At 40.1% G+C, this 21328-nt stretch overlaps 1 long non-coding RNA gene across 1 annotated transcript; it reads right to left on the bottom strand.

Annotated features, from left to right (window-relative positions):
• Positions 1 to 8071: 8071 nt before the first annotated feature.
• LOC144456818 (uncharacterized) lies at positions 8072 to 21321 on the bottom strand. Its single transcript, XR_013485944.1, has 2 exons — positions 20673 to 21321; positions 8072 to 9324 (listed from the first exon to the last, which is right to left on the bottom strand). It is a non-coding gene; the product is annotated as an uncharacterized LOC144456818 (long non-coding RNA).
• Positions 21322 to 21328: the final 7 nt, after the last annotated feature.

The following is a 21328-nucleotide window of genomic DNA, read 5'->3' as shown; positions in this document are numbered from 1 at the left end:
TATTTCTTAAAAAGAGTTCATAGACCATAGGTTAAGAAATCCTAATTAATTCAATTCTTTCATTTATATATAAGGAAACTGAGGCCCAGAAACTGATACACTATCTTCTATTATAATTGTGTAGTTATTCAATGTGTTCCCATCTTCCTAATAAAATTGTGAGCTCTTCTAGCACTGTTGCTTCTTGTGATCAGTTGTTCTTCCTTATCATCTGCAATAATAGGAATAAGCATACAAAACGAATGTTTATTGACTGATCAGTCAACTACCTTAATGTGTTGTACTAGGAATATGTACCACAGAGACCGTTTTAAGATTGCTTCTCCCTAGGCTTAGCTTAGCTAAGGGACATAAACATCGCATTATTTTAATCTTGATGACTTAGAGCCTTTGGTCCTTATAGTATACTCACTGTTTTCTCCTAACTCTCTGCCAATCTGTCTACTGTGCTAAAACTTTTTGTTCAGGTCAGAGCCCTAGGATTTCTGCCAGGAAGTTGCTCTATATCTACTTTCTGTACAGTTGAAGCATCCACCCAAATGCAAGTTCTTCGATTTAGTTCTCATACATGAACTTTCTAGAGGGCCAAGTACTTTTTTCTATTAATAAAAAAAAAACCCTAGGGATTTTTTTTTTGGGGGGAGGAATACTACCTGAAAGAATTACAATGAAAGTTAATTAAAATGTACCTATGAAAAATCAATTAAGTGCTTACAATGTGCTCAGCATTGTGGAAAGCACTGGGGATACCAAGAAAAACCAAAAACAATCCCTGCTACCAAGAAGCTTACATTAAAAAACAATTGGATTTTCTAAAGCAATGATTTTTATTTACCTTGATATGATTTATATTTTTCACAAAGACAGTTTCTAGACTTTTGTTCTATGTCTCTGAATATTACTGAAACCAAGACCTTTTTTTTAAAAAAAAAATTTAATTTATTTTGAATTACAATAATCACTTCCATAAGCTTTTGAGCTTTAAATTTTTCTCCCCCTCCTTCCCCACCTCCCTCCCCAAGACAGCGTGCAATTTGATATAGGCTATACATATACATTCCTATTAAACATATTTTCACATTAGTGATGTTGTAAGGAAGAATTAGAACTAATAGGAGGAACCACCAGAAAGAGGAAACAAAACACAACAGCAAATAGTATGCTTCGATTTGCATTCATACTCCATAGTTCTTTCTCTGGATGTGGAAAGCATTTTCCATCAGGAGGCCTTTGGAGATGTCTTAGATCCTTGTATTGCTGAGAAGGGTTAAGTCTATCAATATTAGTCATCGTACAACATGGCTGTTACTGTGTACAATGTTCTCCTGGTTCTGCTCACTTCACTCAGCATCAGTCCATACAAGTCTTTCCAGGTTTTTCTGAAGTCAGCCTGTTCATCATTTCTTATAGCACAATAGTATTCCATTACATTCATATACCACAACTTGCTCAGCCATTCCCCAATTGATGAGTATCCTCTCAATTTCCAGTTCTTTGCCACCACAAAAAGAGCTGCTATGAATATTTTTGTACATGTGGGTCCTTTTCCCATTTGTATGATCTCTCTGGGATATATAGTCCTAGAAGTGCTATTGCTGGGTCAAAGGGTATGCACATTTTTATAGCCCTTTGGGCATAGTTACAAATTGCTCTCCAAAATGGTTGGATCATTTCACAACTCCACCAACAATGTATTAGTGTTCCAATTTTCCCACATCTTCTCCAACATTTATCATTTTCCTGTTTTGTCATGTTGGCCAATCTGATAGATGTGATGTGGTACCTCAGAGTTGTTTTGATTTGCATTTCTCTAATCAATAATGATTTAGAGCATTTTTTCATATGATTATAGATGGCTTTAATTTCTTCATCTGAGAACTGCCTGTTCATATCCTTTGGCCATTTATCAATTGGCGAATGACTTGTATTCTTATAAATTTGACTTAATTCTCTGTATATTTTAGAAATGAGGCCCTTATCAGAGAGCCTGGCTGTAAAAATTCTTTCCCAATTTTCTACTTTCCTTCTAATCTTGGTTACATTGGCTTTGTTTGTGCAAAAACTTTTCAATTTAATGTAATCAGAGTTATCCATTTTGCTTTTCCTAATGTTCTCTATCTCCTGTTTGATCATGAATTCTTCTGTTCTCCATAAATCTGAGAGGAAAACTATTCCTTGCTCTCCCAGTTTGCTTACAGTATCAGCCTTTATATCTATGAACCCTTTATATCATGAACCCATTTTGACTTTATTTTGGTATATGGTATGAGATTTTGGTCTAAGCCTAGTTTCTGCTATACTCTTTTCCAGTTTTCCCAGCAGTTTTTGTCAAAGAGCGAGTTCTTATCCCAGAAGCTGGGGTCTTTGGGTTTATCAAATAATAGATTACTATAGTCATTGACTACTGTGTCTTGCATACTTAACCTATTCCACTGATCCACTACTCTCTTTCTTAGGCAGTACCAAGCAGTTTTGATGATTGCTGCTTTATAATACAATTTAGGATCTGGAATGGCTCAAGACCTTTTCTATAACATATTTCTGAAAATATTTGCATAAGGCCAATTATTACTATTGATGAGGAATGCCCTTGACAGGCAACTTGTATCCAGATAATGACTTTGACAACAACTTATATCCAGAGCCTCTGAACTAACCAATCACACTCTAGCCCCTAACTAATAATCAATGATAAAACCATGAAGTACCTACCATTGCTTACCCAATAGTAATCTCAGAGCCAATTAACATGCTGCCTTTTCCATCTGCCAATCCTAGACACCCTTGCTCTATAAAAGAACCACTTTCACCCTGGCTGGGGCTCCTCCTGCCTTCTTTAAGAAGAAAAGCCCACCGGGTACGTTAACCCCAAATAAATGCCCTTGCTTGGAGGCAGCCTGAGCAAATTTTGTCCAGATGTCATCGTGACATCTCTTGCACCGCGCCCCCGCCACTACCACCAACCAAGCAGTCTGGATTTACAGTCATATTTTGGCATTCATGGTTTTTACATTCTCGATTTTGGCTATCTGGGGGTTGGCCATCAATAATTAAAAAGGAATTTTTTGAGATTTGCAGCATATTGTAGAAAATTGCAGATGAAATGTGTATATAAAGACAAATTTTTAAAAATAAATAAGTCATAAATGCATACTTTATATTATTAATCTATTTTATAATTTACTGCCATAAGTATACATAATAATATTATAATCAGTTAAATTTTGTTTAAAGTGTCAGTGCACCAAAGAACTACAGGCTACAAACTCTCTTTGGGAATGACTCCTCTTTGTCTTTCTACCATCCTGACTTAGTCACATAATTTTCTCCTGCAGTAATCATATGTTACACTTTTGGTAGAAGGAAATCAGTGAAGCAGCTGCTGCAGTTACTCCAATGGGTGCCAAGACTCTGCATAGTGTGCATGATATTAATCTCTCTCATACAAACTGCAACTTTTTTATGGGTACAGTGTGTTTTATCTGTTTTGTGTGTTAAATAAATAAGAGCAGAGTGATTAAAAATAAAGGTTTGACATGAGGCCTACAGTCATTTGTGGTTTTTTACATTTGGGGGGTCCTACACCTCTAACCTCCACAAATGTCAAGAGATGACTGTATTTAGTGAAGAATAATAGCTATTTGCATAAAAGTGGTACATTCTGTAGTCATTTAATCTGAACTATATTCTGGTCAGGATACAGTGCTAGTGAGGCCAAAGTCCACAGGTTGATCCCTACGGCTTTTTCTCTTCTTGCCTTTTGTCCCTCCAGGGCCTAGCTCAAAAGCCACCTCCTCCCCAAACCCCTTCCTTCATTCCTCTAGCCAAAACCGATCACTCCTTTCTCCGAAATAAGATAGCACTTTGTTCCTTTTATTCCACTTCAGTAAGTTATTCCTGTTATTATAGTTTTCAATGTGTGTGTGTACACACACACACACACACACACACACACACACACACACACACACACATGTAATCCTCCACCTTCCTTAAACTACAAACTCCACAAAGGCAAGGATCATCATTTTTTAAAATCTTTCCCTAGCATGGTACCATGTGCACAATAAGTATTCAACGAATGAATGAACAGTTTCTGTAAGGGCCAGTTAGATTTTCAAAGAGAGAAGCTTTATTCTGGTTTATTATACTCTTAGTTCCAGGCAGCTTTCTAACAAAATATTTGCTGCCCATAATGGGGACCTGGTGCCAGTATAGGTGGCCCTTCACAACCAATCTTCTTTACTGCAAAAAATTTAAAAAAACCAGAATCAACTTAATATGTGGACATTTTTATCTTTAGTTTGAGAAAAAGAACTTCTATTAAAATCATTTGGTTCCATATCCCTCTATATCAAATTAATGTGAAATCAGTTTTGTTTTCCTTGCTTCCTTCTTTCTAGTATGTGATTTGATCCATTATATCATTGATGTGGGCTCTTCCTCTAATGGTACAGACTGCCACTCATCTACGCTTTTTAACTTTTGTCCACGTTCTCCAATAAACTCTCCAAGTCAATGCGAGGAAGCCTTTCTTCCAGATCTGGCACCAGTTAAATCCTTGCGATGTCATCTCTCATTGTCCTGCCCACCTGCTTTTCATAGCATTTATCTGTTGGATATTTTCCACGTCACTTCTTGTACACAAGTCATTTATGGACAATACGGTATCTTTGACTTATACCCACAATTTTGCTCTGCATTGCTTGCTGTGAGACCAAACATTTTGATTCTTCGGAGATGGTGGGATCCTTGCTTCACCTCCTGCCCAGATGCCATATAGCACCGTGAGGGCACAGAGAGGAGGCACAGGCCTTGGAGACACCTTTCACTGTCCCACACCATATCCCACTGGGATCTGCCTGCCATCTGTTCCTCCTAAACCTTTCTGATAGTGCACTTGCCCATCTGGACTTTATTTACACCCTTGAAGGAGAGAGCTTGGAGAACACTCCAAATCTTGAGTCTGCTTCCCCCTTTCCAATAATCGGAAGTCCCCTTCAAACTACCCCAACTGTGGGCCGCTTATACCACTTTAATGAACAAGGAATTACCAACTACAACCCTTCTAGTAAGATGGTGGACCAACTGACATTACCATCTGCCTACTTCAACTTAAGAACTATTGGGTCTTGTTGCTCTGTGTGTGTGTGTGTTTTTGGTGAGGCAATCAGGGTTAAATGACTTGCCCAGGGCCACACAGCTAGTGAGTATCATGTGACCGAGGGTGGATTTGAACTCAGGTCCTTCTGACTCCAAGGCCGGTGCTCTATCCACACCACCTTGCTGCCCTGGGTCTTAATGCTTTGAAGATGTATTCTCCATACCTCCAGGCATTGCCACCTGCCCTGCCATTGTGACTATTGGACCACAGACCCTCAGCATTTGTTCTGCAGCTTCATCCTCTTACATGTATTATCTTCCCCAATTAGACTGTGACGTAAGTGCTAATTATGTAGAAGAACTGTGCTAAGAAATGGGAACTCAAGTTGAGGAGCCCGACAGTCCCTGCTCTCCAGAAGCTCACGTTCTAGTGGAGACACAACACACACAAGTCAGATGGAAAGGCACCATAGTGTTTAGGGTGCAACAGCAAAGCAGATGGTAATAAAGCTTCTTTAATGTAATATAATAATAAACCATTAATAAACCATCTCAGTTCCTGATTTTAAGCCATTTGACAGTGCCAAGGGTTTTAGTAACAGAACATTCTTTTTTAAAAATAATTTTCTAGGGGTAGCTAGGTGGTGCCATGGATAGAGCACCAGCCCTGGATTCAGGAGGACCTGAGTTCAAATGTGGCCTCAGATACATAACACTTACTAGCTGTGTGACCCTGGGCAAGTCACTTAACCCCATTGCCTAACCAAATTAAAAAAACCACACCAAACTTTATTTTCTGGGTCTTCAGTAGCAGTGGCCGCTGAGGCAGGAGGAGCTACCACACCTGTGGGGTAAATCGGCAGGCTGCATCTCTATAAGCGTTGCCTGCTTGGACTATGGCTATAGGAGCTAGGCTGGAAGAAGGGGGCCGGTATTCTGGAGAGAGGTACAGCTATTCCTGTTGTCTTCCTGTTGGTGTTTGGTGGTATCAGAGATGGCAGACCCCTTCTTTAGTGGGCTGCTCTGCTCAATGATAGTTTCAAGGACCAAGGTGGGAAGCAGGGTTGGTGGTCTAGGGTGCATTGAGATTCCTGGTGCTCTTAGGCCCAAGGCCTGGGCTGCTTCCACAAGGGTCTAAGGGGAGGTGGAGGTAAAGGGAGAAAGGCTGTTTCATGTTTTGTTTGTGTCCTTAGTGCTTAGCATGGAATACATACTAAATACATGCTTTCTTTTTCTTTCTTTCCTTCTTCATTTCTTTCCATGATTCACAGCCACAGGGCATCACTGGAAAGATATTTTTGTTTGAGGCTTTACCTGGAATTCTTCCCCTGGGTATCTCTCACACCAAGGTGTTTCCTCATTGTGACTGGACTTCTCCTTGGTCTGCTCATGGGGAGAAGGGGGCCTTGTACTTGGATTAAGCTCCATAAGTGGTTTGCGCAGGGCCTGTCAGGTCCTCAGTAAAGTGGTCCAGACTAAGCTCCTCCTTTTAAAGGACTTAGGCTGCCTGATGACTCCAAGACTTTTCCTCATGGTAGTTACTCCTCTGTTGTGGGGAAAGGGGCTACTCCCATCTTAGGTTCCCACCACAGCCTTCAGGGATTTATCAGGCTGGATTTTGTCTGGGGCCTTTCTTCTTAAACTTTGCTATGGCTACTGCGGTGCCATCGGATCCTGCCCCGAATGACCTAAGGCTGCTTTTTCTGTTAGGGCTGGGTTGGGGCCCTCTTGGGACTGGGCCAGCCTCAGCCTTTGTTTCCAAGAATCCTGGGTTGTACCTACTGGAGATGCCCCAAGGCTACCCTCAAGAGCTAGACTTAGGTGGTAGGTTTGAAGGTGACTTTCCCAGCTTGGGCATTAGCTTTCTTACAACCATGGTGTTAGCCACAAAAGCCAAAAAATTACAAGTGGAACTTCCTAGGGAACACTCCTTCACTCTGATCCAGCCCTGGGTGGCCTATGGTCTCTGTTTCCCCTCTGGGAATTCCAGGAGAGCCCTGGATTCAGCCTGCCATCTGTTCCCTCTCCATTCACCCTTGCACCAGCCCAGATGCAGCTTGTCTGTCTGGTAGCCTCCTTCCCTAACTCTGCTCAGAATTCCCTGTGTCAGCTCCAGTCCAGGCCTCCTGCCTCTGTCTTTGTCTCAGGGACTTCTTCAGTTCTCCAGACACCATTCCCAGATTAGTCACCTTGAATTGCCAGTTCTTGCCTCCTATACAGACAACATGCAGGCTGTACCTTAACTTGCTCCTGCCTGTTATGAATTGAGATTCCTGGTTCTTACAGGACACAACATGATACAAGGTTGGATAATACCATCAATTCTATCTTTGGAACATCGCTCATATTTAGGTCCCCTTCTCTCCTCTGACACTGCTATTACTCTGCTGGAGGCCCTTATCACCTCAGGCCTGAACTATTGCAATCCTTTCTGCTTAGTCTTCACCTTATCTAAGTACTTTACTCCATAATAAAAGTGATCATCCTAAAGTTCAGGTATGTCCACCACCCCTACTCAATAAACTCTAGCAGCTCCTTATTCCAGATTCAAATATGAAATCTAGCTTTTATAGTCCTTCACAATTCATGCCCTTTCTACCTTTCCAGTCTCCTCAAACCTGATTCTCCTCCATGTCATCTATCATCAAGTGACAGTGGCCTCCACAAGACACTCCATCTGGCTGCATTTTCACTAGTTTTTTCCCATGCCTGAAATACTGTCCTTACCCCCGGCTTCAAATCTCAGATAAAATCGCACTTTGTGCAAAAAACCTTTCTTGGTATCCCTTAATGCTGTTGTCTTCCCTCAGAGATTACCTTCCATCTACCCAAGATATGTATTGTATATATCTTGTGTTTACATAGTTGTTTGAATATTCGATTGTAAGCTCCTTGAAGGCAGGGACTATTTTTGCCCATTCTTTGCATATCCAGTACTTAACACAGCGCTTAGCACTTTGGTAAGTGCTTAATAATAAATGCTTTTTTAACTGACAGAACAACAGAGTAAGACTTGTATGGAATGATACACAGTGAAACAAGCAAATAATTTACACAATCACTACAATGATGTATATAAAAGCAGATGAACTTTGATTAATTGTAATAACTTATATTAGTCCTGGAGAATAAGTGACAAGCATACCTCCTGGCTTTTAGGACGTAACTTGAGTTTTATGCTATGCTTTCTGTAACTTTTTCTCCCCTCACCACACGCACACTTCCTGAGGCTTTATGGCTTGTCATCTTCCCCTGTCTTCCTCTGTAAAGTTCGGCATATAAGTTTACATTTTAAACCAGTGCTGTCCTTGATTGCAACATCCCTCTGCTAGGCAAAGAGATCAAATGTTTGCTGGTAAGACAGCTTCTGGACTCTTTGTGATCAGTTCAATTGAACTTCTCTAGGAAATGGTGATAATCCACACTGGTATCTTCTCCTTGTCAGTTAATAAGCATTTATCAAACACCAACTAAGAGCCAAGTACTACACCTTGTTCTGTGATAGATTGGGTTAGACCAGTATAATTTCATGCCACATCTGATTTGGTTATGGTTTTGAAAGTCACCTTATTTATTAATGGTCTGACTACACAGACCAAAAGTTAGCATACTAGTAGATATAATCCTATTAGGATGATCACGAAATAGCACATTTCATTATGGTATATATCTGGGGAATTTTATATTTATGTTTCAAGGTAAATGTATTTAATACTTAATTATAAAGGACATGATTTTTATTCTTCAAACTAAAGACTAAAACTTAACTACACTTAACTTTAAAAAATTCGTAACTACAGTATTTAAAAATATAAACTTAATGAGGCACAAAATATGTTAAGTTTTTTTGAGATATTAGGATATGCCTGGGCACACCAAGCACACGCTGTATGCATGTTTATGGCAGACAAGTGATTCAGAAAAAATTCCACATTTGTAAAAAATTTTCTGTCCATTATAACACAGTCAATTTCATACTTTTTGTGACATTCAGTTCTTTTTTTTTAAAATTAATTTATTTTGAATTATCAGTAATTACTTCCATAAGCTTCTGAGCTCACTCATTTAGGTTGTGCAACTGCAGGTTTCTGCACAGTCATCACAACTCCAACGACCCTACATGGAGAATCTTCCACCATGGCAAACATTCCGACATTCCTGAATATTGGTGGACTCTCCTTTGGGCTTACATGTTGGCTATGCTCCTGGTGACCAGATTTTCTGAAATAAAAACCAGGACACGGGATCAATCAATCCACAAGCATTTATTAAGCATCCACTAAGTTCCAGGCACTACGAAACCAGAGACATCTCTGTGTACCAGAGGTACAAAGACAGAAATGCAACAATCTCTGTCCTCAAGGAGTTTACGGAAGAGGGAGACACAACATGTAAATATACAAAATACATATGAGGTAATTTAAGAGGAGGGAACTAGGAATTAGGGGAAGGGATATCAAAAAAGGCTTCATGTAGAAGGTGGCATTTGAACTGAGTTTTGAAGCAAATAAAAGTAATGGTGAGAAAGAAATGCATTTTAGGCATGGGTAACAACCAGGGAAAAGCGCTGAGACAAGAGACTGAATATTTTGTGTGAGAAAAAGGAAGGCCAGTTTGGTTGGACTGAGAATATAGAAAGGAGTATAATACAGAACCAGGTCATAAAGGAAGGTTGTAGGCCAAAGAGAGATTATAATTTTATTTTATGCTTTTTTTTGGTGAAGCAATCAGGGTTAAATGATTTGCCCAGGGTCACACAGCTAGTAAGTGTCAAGTGTCTGAGGCCACATTTGAACTCAAGTTCTCTTGACTCCAAGGCTGGAGCTCTATTCACTGTGCCACCTAGCTGCCCCTATAATTATAATTTTAAACAAAATAGGGAGCCATTTGAGTATATTGAGTCACTCTTGATCAGACTTATACTTTCGGACAATCACTTTAGCAGCTGTATGGAAGATGGACTGGAGTTGGGGGGAGAAGATCAAAAGCCAATTAAGAGGCTGGTATGATAGTCCAGGCCCAGGGGCATGAAGGCCTGAATTAGAGTGGGAGATATATGAATAGAAAAGCCAGTTGTGAAAGATGTAATTGAGGTAGAAATTACATGATTTAGCAACTGACTACACATGAAAGGTGAAGGTAGAACTAGGAATTGAGGACGATGCTGAAGTTGTGAACCTAGGTAACTAAAATAGGAAATCTGGAAGATGCATGAGTTTGGAGAAAAAGAGAAATGATTACTGAACATGTTGCACCACTGGAGCTTAAGAGAGACAACAGGGATGAATATATAGATCTGAGTTAGCTACATAGTGAAAGTTATTAAAGCTATGAAAGCTAATGAGGTCACCAAGAGAGGAACAAGGGGTACACTGAGAATTAAAGGGCAAGATGCAGATGAGGAATCAGTAAAACAAAAACAAAAACAAACAAACAAAAAAAGACCACTGAGGAGCCATTGGACAGGAGAGAGACCAGTGTCATGAAAACCCAGAGAGGGAAGAGGAGTACCCAGGAAGAGACAGTGGTCAACAGTGTCAAATGCTGCAGAGGAGTCAATAAGGATGAGAACTAAGAAAAGGCCATCAGATTTGGCAACTGAGAATAGGAAGTAAGAATTTCTCCTGTTTTCTATAATTATGAACTATACCTTCCCAACTTCCCAGCTCTACTTATCTGGGCAATCTAAAGATAGTTACCCTCTTCTTGGTACCTAAATGAATATTTTGGTATAGAAAAGGTAGGGGAATGTGAGGGATATTTCATAAGATATTTGGTTTGTGATTTCAGACACTGGATACACAGAAAGAAATGGAAGCAAATGTCTTTGTGGAACAGTAAGGCATATGTCACTGAGGTCAGAGTGTTAAGTGTTTGTGTAGTACTGGGAATGCCAGGCATTGCTCTCCACTAAATGATATTCTGCTCTGCACTGTCCCTTTCATCAGGTGAAATGCAGATGAGTAGAACCAGCCAGTCCCCTCTATCTGGGTGCCCAATCCCTTCTATCTGGGGTGTGGAACTGATGTTCAAGACTCCCCTAACTCCATGACAAAACTGTCTGTTCCTCCTAACACTTGAACAGGACGGCAGAATATTCTTTTTCAATGATACACTTCCTAGATGAAAATTAACTGGTAAACAAGAGGATGTGATTAGAGAAGGTGATACTGACAATGTCTGAGATGCCTGGAATGATTTCTAGAGAATAGTACTACAGTTGGTCCTGGATTGGTAAGGGGGAAAAAGTATGTATGTAGATTAGTATTATGTAAGTGGAATATGTTTAATGCAATATAAATATATGGATGTAGATATGATTTTTATATCAGGATGTGTTAGCAACAGCAAAGACGGAGACATCCATAAGGGATGGCAAGTACATAAAGCTTGTGAACTTGTGACTTTATTTCAGTCACTGCACAATGGAAAGGCGTTAAATAGGGTCTGTAAACAATGGAATTTCTGCTTCATAGGGGAAGGGCCTTCATTCAACAACTATTTATACAACATCAATTGTATACAAGATCAGATACAAAAAATACCAAGGCCCTTTATGTCACTGACTACACTACCCTTTTCTTAAAGGGAAAGTCATAAGCAATACAAAGCCAAATCCTCTAGGATCTGCCAACTTACACAATTTAGAAGAGGTGAGACATGGGTGAGAAAGAAGATGAAAATCAAATTACTAAAAATTAGATTATATAGAAGGCTGAATTCACATGATTCTAACTATGTGAAACTGGTTAAGTTGTTTATACTAAATGTTTTCTCATCTGTGAAATATCCTATTCTCTTTAGATACAAGATTCTTCAATAGAATATAAATAGTAGCTCTTATTTATAAAGAACATTTATAAACATAAAGCACTTTTCTTACAACCCGATGATGTAGCTAGTACATATACATCCCCCTTTTTTTTTGTGGTTTCTATGACCTTTCTTTTTTTGTTAAATTAATTTTTGGTTTTCAACATTCACTTTTGTAAGATTTTGAGTTCTAAATTTCCCCTTCTCTTTCTACTTTTTCCTCCCCAACACAGCACACAATCTGACGGAGGCGATACATGTACAATCATACTAAACATATTTCCATTAGTTTACATCCTTACTTTATTTCTTTTTTTTTTCCTTTTTTTTTTTTTAATTTTTAGGCAATTGGGGTTAAGTGACTTGCCCAGGGTCACACAGCTAGTAAAGTGTCAAGTGTTTGGTCTGAGGCCGAATTTGAACTCAGGTCCTCCTGACTTCTGGGCCAGTGTTTTATCCACTGCGCCACCTAGCTGCCCTACATCCTTACTTTAAATCTGAATAAACTGCGAATCAGAGAAGTGAATTGCCCAAAGTGATATGGCTAAGTGTCAGAGCTGAGACTTGAACCTAAAGTCTTATGATTTTTGTGTTTTTTCATTCAATCATGAATATGAGTTTTAAAAAAAATTTGTTTATTTTAGTTTTCAACGTTCACTTCCACAAGATTTTGAGTTCCAAATTTTCTCCCCATCTCATCCCTCCCCCGCAGATGGCATGCATTCTGTATACTCCTTCCCCTAATCTGCCCTCCCTTCTATTTCTCCCCCCCTTCTCTTATCCCCTTCCCCTTCTATTTTCCTGTAGGGCAGGATAGATTTCTATACCCTATTTCCTGTATTTCTTATTTCCCAGTTGCATGTGAAAACAATTTATTTTAAACTTTTGTTTTTAAAATTTTGGGTTTCAAATTTTCTCCCTTCCTCCCTCCCTACCTACTCTCACTGAGAAGGCAAACAACTCAATACAGGTTATACATGTGTAGTCATGCAAAACATTTCCATAGTAGTCATGCTGTGAAAAACTAAGTATATTTCCCTTCATTCTATCCTGCCCCCCCATTTATTCTATTCTCTCTTTTGACCCTGTCTCTCCTCAGAAATGTTTGCTTCTGATTACCCCTCCCCCAATCTGCCCTCCTATCTATCATCCTCCTGCTCTCTTATCCCCTTCCCCCCCCATTTTCCTGTAGGGCAAGATAGATTTCCATACCCAATTGAGTGTATATGTTATTCTCTCCTTAAGCCAAATCCTATGTGAATAAGATTCACTCATTCCCTCTCACCCTCCCATTTCCCCTCCACTGTAAAAGCCTTTTTTTGTCTGTTTCATGTGAGATAATTCACTCCATTTTACCTCTCCCTTTCTCCTCCCAGTATAATCCTCTCTCACCTCTTAATTTTATTTTCAAGATATCACCCCTTCATCTTCAACTCACTCTGTGCCATCTATCCTTCTATCTATCCATCTATCTATCTATCTACATACATATAATTTTTTCCCTCCAAGTACCCTAATACTGACATGTGACAAAGGTCTCATGAGTTACAAATATCATCTTTCCATGTAGGAATGTAAACAGTTCAACCTTAATAAGTCTCTTATGATTTCTCTTTTCTGTTTACCTCTTCATGTTCACTTGAGTTTGTATTTGAAAGTCAAATTTCTATTAGCTCTGGTCTTTTCATCAAGAATGCTTGAAAGTCCCCTATTTCACTGAATGACCACTTTTTTCCCCCAAAGGATTATGCTCAGTTTTGCTGGGTAGGTGACTCTTGGTTGTAATCCTATCTCCTTTGCCCTCCAGCATATCATATTCCATACCCTCCGGTCCCTTAATGTAGAAGCTGCTAAATCTTGGGTTATCCTGATCGTGTTTCCACAGTACTTGAATTGTTTCTTTCTGGCTGCTTGCAATATTTTCTCCTTGACCTGGGAACTCTGGAATTTGGCTACAATATTCCTAGGAGTTTTCCTTTGGGGATCTCTTTCAGGAGGTGATCAGTGGATTCTTTCAATTTCTATTTTGCCCTCTGGTTCTAAAATATCAGGGCAGTTTTCCTTGATAATTTCTTGAAACATGATTTCTAGGCTCTTTTTTGATCATGGCTTTCAGATAGTCCAATAATTTTTAAATTCTCTCTCCTGGATCTATTTTCCAGGTCAGTTGTTTTTCCAATGAGATATTTCACATTGTTTTCTATTTTTCATTCTTTTGGATTTGTTTTACATGTCTTGATTTCTCATAAAGTCACTAGCTTCCAATTGCTCATTCTAATTTTTAAGGAAGTATTTTCTTCAGTAATCTTTTGGACTTCCTTTTCCATTTGGCCAATTTTCTTTTTAGGGCATTCTTCTCCTCATTGGCTTTTTGGACCTCTTTTGCCATTTGGGTTAGGCTATTTTTTAAGGTGTTATTTTCTTCAGTATTTTTTGGGGTCTCCTTTAGCAAGCTGTTGTCTTGTTTTTCATGATTTTCTTGTGTCACTCTCATTTCTCTTCCCAGTTTTTCCTCTACTTCTCTTACTTATTTCTCAAACTCCTTTTTGAGCTCTTCCATGGCCTGGGACTGATTCATATTTTTCTTGGAGGCTTTGGATGTAGGAGCTTTGACTTTGTTGTCTTCTTCTGGTTGTATGTTTTGATCTCTTTTTACCAAAGAAAGATTCTATGGTTGACTTTTTTGGCTTTGTTTTCATGATTCCAGCCAATTACTTGAGTTTTAAACTCTTTGTTAAGGTAGGGGTCTGCTTCTGCTGTGGAGAAATGTACTGTCCCAAGCTCAGGGGTTCTGTGCAGCTGTTTTCAGAGATACTTGTAGGGACCTGTAAATTTTCAGTTCTTCCAAGGTGGTATGATAAGGGGTGAGGTGTTTACTTCTTTCCTGGCCTGTGCTCTAGTCTATGAGTGACCACAAGCACTCTTTTCTGCCTTGGAACTGTGAGGAGGATTTCCTTTTCACCACCACTGCAAGCTCCACCACGCCAGCACTCCTCCTAGCCCAGGACCGCCACCCAGGATGGCGACCCAGATCCAAGCACGGGCAAAGCAAGAGAATCCTGCACCAGCAGAGAAATCCCTGTAATTCCCCTCTGATCAGCGACTCGATTCCTCCTCAGTCTATGGGCCAGAAGCTCAGGAAACAGATGCCACCCTGGGCTGAGCTTGGGGACCTGGGATGAGATCCCATTTTTCTCTCTCACTGCAGTCACAGACTTTTCCCACTGACCTTCTAAGTTGTCTTTGGTGTTTGTGAGCTGAGAAGTCTGGAAACCGCCACAGCTGTCCATGATTCAGTCCTCTGAGGCCTGCTCCAGGTTCCTAAAGCCTGCCTTGCCTGTACCCATGCTGAAATGCCCTTCTTTCCCCGCTCGGCATGATATACCTTTTCCAATCAACCATCCAGGCTGTCTTGGGCTGTAAATTTGTTTCACTCTGTCTTTTTGTGGGTTCTGCTGCTTCAGAATTTGTTTAGAGCCATTTTTTATAGGTATTTGGAGGAGTTTGGGGGACAACTCAAGCAAGGCACTGCTTTCATTCTGCCATCTTGGCTCTGCCCTAACCATGAAAATGATTTTTAAAAGAATGAAAAATATGATCATAAACAAAACCTCTGAAAATACTATATATGTGTGTGTACATACATATATATACAAGCATATACACATATTTATATACATAAACACATATACGTATGTACATACATATACTTTGTGTGTGTGTGTGTCTTGTGTGTGTGTGTGTGTGTGTGTACTAGCAATTCACAGTCCCACCCTTCCTCAATCCTTGCCAGTAAAAACTTTGGAAAGAAGGAGATGGAAACTAATAAAAATCAAATTTGGGACTATGTGGATTCAAACCACTAATGTGTCTGCTGTGTCTATTAGCACAGAAACATTTAGGGGACATAGTTGGCTATATATACACTCACATTAAAGAGCAGACAGCAGTTTGTCACGAGATGACATTTAAATCCTAAAGAATAAAGTGCTATGGTTAAAGCAAAGTGTTGCTTGGTGGAATCCAATCATTAATTTTTCAAGCAAAACACAACCCATCTGAAGACACATAATACTAGTCAGAAAGGATAATGTTTTAAGGAACTTTCTATATACTTTGAAATCTCAATAGCATGCAAAATGGTTTTTCGCCCCACTTCCTGTCAACAGCTTTGCTAGTTTAGGTAGGGCTATAGCAGCAGGCAGAAACATTTTTTCATATGTCCAGACGGCTCTTTGCTTGAGTGCTTAAATACACCTCCTGCCAAAAACAGTAAGAAGGAAATGACTTTGTAGTTTATAGACAAATTATAGGCCAGGAATATCTGTTTTCAACTTAAAATCATAAAATTTCTGAGCTCAAAAGGAGATCATCAAATCCAACTCATTTTACATATGATGAAACAGAGACCCTCTTTCTTGGTAACTGTATAAAACTTTAACTCTCCCTATACCACTTTCCAAAAGAGAAATAGTCAGGAGTATAACTAAGTGATAGTCAAAGAATATCTACCTCAAATTGTTTTCCCTGGACAAAACTGATTTGCTTCTCTGGGCCTGAAGAGCAGTACCACTGAGATTTCTGACATGATACAAATTTTCTCTTGCTGTTCAAACTGAACTAGGATCACAGAATGTTAGAACTACAAGGGGCCTTAGAGATCATCTAGTCAAACCCCTTCATTTTAAAGGTAAGGAAACTAAGACTCATAAATGTTAAGTGACTTTGAATGTTAATCTTCACATTTATACACTGCTCAATATTTTTCAAAGACATTTATATCAAATACATTCATATCTCATTTAATAACCCCTCTAGTGAAGCTGGATGTTAAGTCAGAAAGAGCCCTGGAGTGAGAAAGCCCAAGTTAGAGTCTGGACTTTGACACTTAATATCCTTATAACCGCTCTCAGCCTCAGTTTTTAATCCTGTAAAATGGGGATAATACTTATACCCATCATAATGAGGGATAGTCATAATGAAAGTCTTTTGTAAAATATTATATAACAATGATCTATTAGTTCCCACACTGATTTCTGCTTCTGATAATCACAGAAAATGAAGTTATCACGACTTGTTAACTTAGTGTTTAAAATCTGGGTAGTCATGGGTACATATAACTTTAGAGTTGGAAAGGACCTTAAACACTATTTAGTCCAACTCTCTTATTTTAAAATGGGGAAAATGAGGGGAAATGATTTGTTTAACGTTATACAGTAAGTTGACTTGGGGATATATGCTTTAATCAAATTCCTTTTTCTACTTTCCTGCTGAGATAAAATGGTTTGAGCACACTTACCTGAATAGTGAACTACAACACAGACTAAGGAAAATGGCAACCAGGATCATCTTGGAACTTGAGAAGGGTTATCCTAAGCAGAGGGGAAATGCCCTAATTATATATTTACTATGTCAATTTTATACCAAAGTGAATTGATTTTGTTTTAGCACAAGGCCAGACTTTTCTTAGTGGGATATGAAGGATGGGAGAAAAAGACCTTTCTGATTTTACTGGTAATGAAAATGAGGCTTCCTATTGCCTCTAGAAAAGGGGCTCTTAACTTGGGGTCCATGAACTTTTTTTTTTAGTATTTTTATAACTATTTTAATATAATTGGCTTCCTTTGTAATCCTGTGTATCTTATTTTTGTGCATTTAAAAAAATATTAAGAGAAGGGATATATAGGCTTCACCAGCCTACCAAAGAAGTTCATGACAAAAAAGGCTAAGGAAACTTGCTCTAGGATCAAATACAAATCTGTTTAGCCTTTAGTGATCCTTACAACCTGGCCCTAATCTATCTTTCCAACCTTGTTACACATCATTCTCCTCTCCTTCCATTACACATTCCACATCCTAAAGATGTGTCTGTACCTTGATAATGACTATCCTCCATGTGTAGAATGCTCTCCCTCTGCCTTTTGGAAACCCTTTTTTCTTTTAAAACTATGGTTAAGTGATACCTTTTACATGAATCCTTTCTTGATCTCCCTGGATGTTGAAGTCTTTCCGTAAGACAGGTAAGAACATTGGAGCCACTGGAGTTTTTTAGGCTCTGACCTCTAGTATGTTCTCTCCATCTGGGCAGACAGGAAGACAGCTTCAGAGGGGTTAACTAAGCCTACTTTATTCTAGTCTAGTCTTCTCAAGAGGGTTACTGATAATGGGAGCACCAACTCCTACAGAATTCCCTAAGCAGATTGCTTGAGGGGTGGGCGAGAATGGTAGGAGCTATAATTTTGTAATGGTCCCCTAAGCCTCAATGGGGGCCAGTTGAGGCACACACAAATTACTCTCAAGCCTTGATGGGGGCTGATCAAGGCAGGTACATGCATTCCTCTATGCATTATCCAAATCCCAAAACCAGTTTCCCACTCACTGACCAATGCCCACTTGCTTTATAGGGCAACAGACAAAGAAGGCATATTGCCAACAATAACCTCACAGGTTAACTTCAGTAATATCATCATGACCTAGCATAGCACAGGTGTCATCCCTATATTTCTACTGCGACTGCACAGTAGAAATTGTTTTTAACCATAATTGGTGGGAAATATCTATTTTGGCCATGGATCCTGGGACCTATTACCTAAAAAGAATAACAAAATCCTTCTTACCTGCACTTTAATACTAAAAATTATTTTCTATTCATCTTGTATGTATTTTGTATATAATCAGATATGTATATGTTGTCTTGGCTGACAGAATGTAAGCTCCTTGAAGGTTCAAAGTTTAATTCTGTGATGGTATCCCTAGAGCCTAGCACATAGTAGATGCTTAATAAATGTTTGCTTGTATACTACAGATTCTGATTTCTAAATTATACTAACATTTACGTAGTGCTTTAAAGTTTGCAAAGCAGTTTATGTACATCATCTCATTTGGACCTCACAAAAACCCTTGAGAAAAACTTAAACCAGATTGCTCTTCCAGCTCTAGAGCTATGATTCTATGAGGCTCATAAAGGTGAAGTGACTTGTCCACAGTATCATGGCTAGGAGGATTTGAGTCCAGCTCTTCCTGGCTCCAATTCCAGCTTGTTCTCCGCACTGTCTTACTGCTCATGTTTTTTATACCATTTATTTAATATCTGACCAGGCTGTGCTTGGATCCCATGCTTCTTGTCATAATTTTCTCTTGCTGTTCAAACTGAACTAGAATCATAGAATGTTAGAATTACAAGGGACCTTAGAGATCATGTAGTCGAACCCCTTCATTTTATAGGTAAGGAAACTAAGGCTCATAAATGTTAAGTGACTTGTCCAGAGCTACACAGGTAATAAGTGACAGATCTAGATTGTGAACCCAAGTCCTCTGCCCCAGGTCCCAAAGGTAGCAGAGTGCTAAATAAGTAGCAGAGCTGGCATTTGATTCTAAGTCTTCAGCTCTCATGTTGCCCACAACCTGTAAAGTGATAAGTAAATACAAAGCAGGACAGCTACGTGGCACAGTGGATAGAGCACTGGACCTGGAGCCAGGCAGACCTGAGTTCAAATCTGACCTCAGACACTTACTAGCTGGGTGACCCTGGGCAAGTCACTTACCTCTACTTGCCTCAGTTTCTCATCTGTATGAGCTTGAGAAAGAAATGGCAAACCACTCTACTGTCTTTGCCAAGAAAACCTCAAATGGGGTAACGAAGTGTAGGACATGACTGAACAACAATAACAAATACAAAGCAATTTGGGAAGACTCGGGGAGGAAGAGAGAAGAGAAGTAGAGATATTCCAGGAGGATGTGGCTCCTGAACTGAAATAATTAGTATGAAGTAGTCTAGAAAAGTAAAATAGTGAAAGGTCTTAGGTGCTAGGTTGAGGAATTTGAATTATATCCTAGGGGGCCATATGAAGCCACTGTTCCCTATTTAAGTTTGGGAGTGATCAGATCTATGTCAGATGGATGCCTAAGGAAGATCAGTCTGGCTGATGACTCAGGAGAAATATAGTGAAAGCAGAAACCTGTAGCCAATTGCCCAGGTAGTAATGGGGCCCTAGGAATGGAGAAAAAGTGGCAAGAAGTCATAGGGAAAGAATCAGTAAGACTCAACAACTGACTGGATATTGGGATGGTAGCAACAAGAGGAAAAAAAGTGCCAAGGATCACTTACTCAACTTGTCAACCTGAGTGACTGGAAGGGCAGTGAGTGCCCTCAACTGAAGTAGGGAAGTTTGGGGGAGCAGGCTGAATAGTGGAGCTGTTAATTTCTATGTCAAACATACTGAGTTTAATAAGCTGATTTCTGGTGGCGACACAAATCAGACAGTTGGCCATACTGGATTGGAATTTAGGAGTGAGAATGGGGTGAAGATGCAGATTTAGAAGTAAAAAATGATAAATCAAATAAGAAAAGAGGGCCTTCTGGAGGGAAAGGGCCAGCATGCCCACCAGCGGATGAGAAGTAAGAAAAACAGGAGAGGGCAGGGTCATGAAAACCCAGGGAAGAGAGGGGGTATCCGGAAGAGATGATCTCCAGGATAAAACAGACAATCCTATTTGGCCTTTCATAACCTGGCCCCTTCCCACCTTTTCTGTCTTCTTACACCTTCCCCCCTGCAGGTCCTCCAGGGTACCCTGCATTCCAGTGACATCCAATTCATCTTCCCACTCTTTGTTTTCACTGGCTGTCCCCTGAGCTCGGACGCCTCTCTCCCTCCTCCTCCAGGCTTTTCTGAAGTCTCCGCTAAAATCTCACCTTCTACAAGAAGCCTTTCCCGGTTCCCCTAGCGCCTTCCTTCTGTTCATTATCTCCAGTTTACCTTGTCTGTCTGCAGGAAGTTCTTTGCATGTGGTCTCCGCCACCACGCGGAGAGCTTGAGGACGGCGGGGAGTGTCTTTGTGCCTGTCTTCGTATCTCTGGCGCCTGGCACATGGTAGGCTGCTTGTGCACTTGATCGCAGGGAGGTGGGCAGGGTCCACGGCTGCGGGGAGGCCAAACCGTTTGGGGCCTGTAAAAAGGCCTTATCTCCCAGTTAATCAATGGGAACTTTTTTTTTTTTTTGGAGCGGGGGAGTGGGTGGGGTGGGGTAGGTGTGAGTGGGTCAGCCGTCAGATTTCAAGGGGTGGAAGAGCAGCCATTGAGGAAGTGGAGATGACGAGAGTAAATGACCCCCCAAATCCTGGGGGTGTCTCCTCCAGGGGTCTAAAGGCTAAAACCTGGAGAAGAAACAACCCTTCCAAGGCGGGGAAGCCTCGCATTCTCTTATTAAAGAATTCCTCCTCCTTCCCCGGCCCACTCTGCCTTTTCCCTCAAAATTTAACATCTTTTTTTTTTTTTCACCAGGAGCTAAAGTCTGTTGGCTAAATCCTAAGCCACAACCGCTCCATTGCGGCCACAGCCCCAGCACTCGAGAGGCTAGCCCCGGGCACTCCCCAGTGGCGCTTCCGAAATGCGCTGTGAGAGACCCAGGCGACC

Source organism: Phascolarctos cinereus, unplaced genomic scaffold (assembly GCF_003287225.1).
Source record: "Phascolarctos cinereus isolate Bilbo 61053 unplaced genomic scaffold, phaCin_HiC Scaffold_4;HRSCAF=312, whole genome shotgun sequence".
Taxonomy (NCBI): Eukaryota; Metazoa; Chordata; class Mammalia; order Diprotodontia; family Phascolarctidae; genus Phascolarctos; species Phascolarctos cinereus.
The sequence above is the reverse complement of the archived record's forward strand: the minus strand, read 5'-3'. Positions and strand labels throughout refer to the sequence as shown.